Below are 4,506 nucleotides of genomic sequence, written 5' to 3' on the forward strand. Positions count from 1 at the left end.
AAAATTACACATGTCCAAGGATAGTCAAAATTGGGTACTACTTCAGTTTTCCATCATTTTTTTAATGAAAAGTTGACATTGTGCTTTTTGGTAAAAAGATTCAAACTTTTTTGCTAATTGGTGAAAATAAAATTAGACTTTTGGTATCTCGTAAAAATAAATATAAAACCATTGCGTTGCACGATATAATTTATTATTTTATTAGTTACAACAATGTTATCGCCCTTTTTTTTTATGAAGAGTTTATTTCATTCATGGTTAGTGAGGAAGATACACATAGACACAATAACATAACACATAAAAGACACACAAAACGCAATAATAAGAAGCTAACCAGCCTGTGCAAGCAACATATCTATTAGCATAAACACAATTGAGAGTGTGTGCTGCGGATTCCGAGGCATGTAAACTGGCGAAGGGGAAGCTTTAGTGCGGACTATAAACCGCGATTGCCATTGCCGGAACCTCCATCCAAACTTAGTGTTGATGCCTCTTTAGGGCCTATCGATAAGCAACGAGCCTACACTACAAGAAGAGCTCATATTAGAGACAATGAAATTTGTTTCTAAAATCTCATTATTTGACTCTAAAAGTTTAAGAGGCAAATGAGTAAATTGATTAATTTATCCGTGTCATTTTAGGTCTATAGGGGCAAATTAGTAACAACTAATAGAAGTCACTAATTAGTACTACTAGTGTTAATTAAATTTACCTCAAATAAAGATATATAACAACAAATTTTGTAACAAAATTTATCAATTAAGAACAATTGTAATTGCCTCTTATAGTTTTTAAAAAAGGATAACTACATTAATTACCATTGATTTTAATGTTCCTCGTATCTCTTTTATTGTGTCTTCAGCTTGACTCGAACCTTTGACCGCTAGCATAAAATTTTTAGCCTATTATAGTTATCATTTCACCACCAATGCATCTTTGATTTGAATTAAAATTTAATTTATATCTCATAATAATAAAATGTAAGACCTCTATAAATATGTAAAATTTATATTTATGTAAATTTTTTAAAATAATTAATATGTAAATATGATAGTAAATCAAATATTGTTCATATATTACATTAATTTTTTTTCCTTTGGATGGTAAATTTGAAGATTGTATCTATATTATATAAAAACACAATAGATGAGGTAAAATAAACAAAAATATTAGCAACTATTTTTTTATTTAATATTTTCATAATGTAATCTACTCTTACAAATAATAAATGACATCTTTTATTGTAGAGAGTTAACCGACATCTATTAAATTTTCTATGGTAAAGTAAAAATTATCCAACAAACTTCAACCATTAATCTAATTACTTTGTAGATAAAATTTGTTAAGTTAGAGACAAATGTTTATTAGATTTAGAGGCAATTTTAATTTTCCACTAAAAGAATATATTAAGGGCAAATACAATTATTTGTCACTAAATCTACTTTCTAAAAGCAGATTTAGTGACAAATTTTCTATATGTCTCTACTTATATGTTTCTAAAAGTTATTTTTTAGAGGCAAAAGAATTATTTTCTTCTAGAAATTGTGATATGGATATATGATTTATTAAAGTGTAAATGTTTGGTGCTATAAAGACAAATAAAATCCATATAAGAGGCATATGTTATATTTATCTCAATATAAGAGTTTTAAAGACAAATTTTATAATTACCTCTTAATATTTGTCTCTAATATGGGTATTTCTTGTAGTGCTAAACCGGAATTAGCCACAAACAATGGGACCCCTCACCCCCGCAAATTGCCCTTTTGCGTCATTATTAGGGATGATCATTTAAGGGTTTTTTTTTTTTTTGAATGTTGCCTGCCAAGTTTGATGCCATACAGTTGCCTACTAATAAAAAAAAATAGGAGCCATACACCCAGATCATGAACTAATTCCCCTATCTAAAGACAATAAATCAGTTCTCTTAGGTTACGTTTGGTTCGCTAGAATAAAATAGACAGAGAATAGAATAGATAGGGAATAGAATAGACAGGGAATATAATAGAAATTCTGATAAAAAATTTTTGTTTGGTTGGAGGGAATAGAAAAACTGAAAATTATGATTCTGATGTTTGGTTGGTTTGAATAAGGAATGGAAAGAACAAAAATAGGATAAAAAGACAAAAATGCCCGGATTTGAATTTGCGTAATCCCACAACTCAAATGACATCATAGGAAGACGAAGCAAATATTTTCTCAGCTGATAATCAACTCCAACGACGATCAACTTTGACCCGCAAACAGGACCATGAACCAGCAAATCCAGCATAGTTTACTTCAAAGTTGAATCCTTCGAAGTTTGAGAAGCTCAATCACTCCGTCTCAGTTTCAGCTTCCACTGTAACACTATTTGCTGGGAGAAGTAGTAAGACTTCAGCCGACAATCATACCTGCCGATACCGGCCCAGAGAGGAGGAGAAGTAGAATCTCACGACGCTCGAGGGTCGTGGGTTCGTCTTCGTCTGTGTCTCTACCGGGTCGAGGGCTCGAGGTCGCGGGCTCGAGGTCGCGATTGAGGGCTCGAGGGTCACGGGTTCGTCGTGTCTGTCTCTGTCTATGTCTTCGATTTCGTCTGCGGGAAGAAGATAAAGCTGGATGGCATGAGATTGTAATTTTTCAAGAAAGTTGGCAGTTTCGAGTTTTCACGTCATTTCCGGATGGAGATTAGCTAATCCGGACGTTCGAGAGGGGCACCGGTATTCTTGATGTAAGCCGAATAACTATTCCGATTCGGAATAGCTATTCCGCATTCCCTTGAACTAAACGTCGAAATAAATATTCCGTACGGAATAGGTATTCCGTTCCCTGTTTAATCCTGCGAACCAAACATGCCCTTTTAGTTGTAACAAAATTCATGAGTAAGCCATTCACGAAAAAAAGGAAAAATAGGGCGGAAATTCACATACCCATCAAAAGGACAAGAAAGAGACGAGGCTCATTGTACGAAATCTTATCTCTGGTCATATGCTTTCACCGTCCCTGCCTGTCTTCTATTCTTTTTTTGACGCCGAGATAAGATTATCCTCATTCGATAAGCTAATAATACTTCACAGTCTAAAAGAACCAGTGAAGTATAGTCCTCACGTTCTACCAAAAAAGAAGAATAGTCCTCACAAGACAGATACATTAGATCAACTCCGACCGTGTCTCTTAAATAGTATCTCAGAACCGAATCTCACGTTATTACATAGACGTCACGTCAGACAGAAACAAATTCAAAAAAAAGAGAGAAACCCAACTTCAATGCAAGTCTGTAAACTCAAGTTTCTAATTCGGATCCACATATATGTTATATTAATTTGAATATAACTAATATTATATATGATTAATAGATATTCTTAATAGTTTTACTGAATTAAATTAATTAAACATAATTTAAAAATACAAAAAAATAAAATAAAAATTATTTAGATGGATAATAAAAAAAATGTCAATTAATTAAAATTCATTACAAATAACATTATGTGACATTAAAATTACATCCCGTTAAAAAAAAACATGATGAACGGCAATTAAAAAAAAGGGCAAATTACCTAATATATCACATGGTTTCACATTTCTTTCAAATTTATCTTATACTTTTAAAATGATCTAAAATATCCCATGGTTTATATTTTTTTTTCTAGATCTATCCCGCCATTATATCTCTGTCAACATTTAACGGTCTTGCCACTGTGGTCTTTTTACCTTGGATAGATTTGAAAAAAAATTAAAATCATGAGATAGATTTGAGAAAAATTAAAACCATATAATAGATTTGAGAAAAAATTAAAACCATGGGTTAGATTTGGAGCCTACTTACGTTTCATTAACGGAAAATATAAAACCGGGATAGATTTTTTTAAAAAAAGGGTAAATTATGGGATATTTTAGATCATTTTAAAAGTATATGATAGATTTAAAAGAAATATGAAACCATAGGATATATGAGGTAAAAATCCAAAAAAAATTACCCCTGAAGCGGGTAGCAGACTAAGATGAGAACAACTTTGCCATAGCTTCTGCTACCAACTACTCATGAATGGCTCATGCTCTCTCAGTCATATTGGACATGCCTGTATTAAGGAGTTGTATCAACAATTTTCATCCTCCACATAGGCCAGCCTTTTCTTTACCGCAACTGACTCCTTTTTTTATTTTGGCATCTAGCGTCCTCGCCTCCAAATCTATCTTCTTGGCCTTCAACTCCTCTTTCCTCGTCTCGAACTCATTTGCCTTCATCTCGAACTCATCTGCCTTCAGCATCTTCATTTCCTCATACCTAAATGCTCTCGAATCACGTCAGAATGAGATAATTTCCACCGCCTCATCGAGATTGGAAGAAGCAATATTTTTACCTTTTGATGAGGATTTTTTCTTTCTCTTGGCTGCCTCTCTGCCCTCTGGACGAGGTAGATGGCCCACATCCTCATCAAGGTTAGACGATATCGTGTACCCCGAAAGCATTTGTCTTTGTTCTCTTCGAACTATCACTTGGATACGAAAGTGCTCTTCATTTCGATT

The 4,506-nt window shown here is 33.1% G+C and overlaps 1 long non-coding RNA gene across 1 annotated transcript; it reads right to left on the reverse strand.

The window, feature by feature from the left end:
• Nucleotides 1–225: 225 nt before the first annotated feature.
• On the reverse strand, nt 226–2,702 carry LOC116192689. The gene is made up of 2 exons (XR_004154130.1): nt 2,394–2,702; nt 226–520 (listed from the first exon to the last, which is right to left on the reverse strand). It is a non-coding gene; the product is annotated as an uncharacterized LOC116192689 (long non-coding RNA).
• Between the last annotated feature and the right edge of the window lie 1,804 nt (nt 2,703–4,506).

Source organism: Punica granatum, chromosome 1 (genome assembly GCF_007655135.1).
Source record: "Punica granatum isolate Tunisia-2019 chromosome 1, ASM765513v2, whole genome shotgun sequence".
Taxonomy (NCBI): Eukaryota; Viridiplantae; Streptophyta; class Magnoliopsida; order Myrtales; family Lythraceae; genus Punica; species Punica granatum.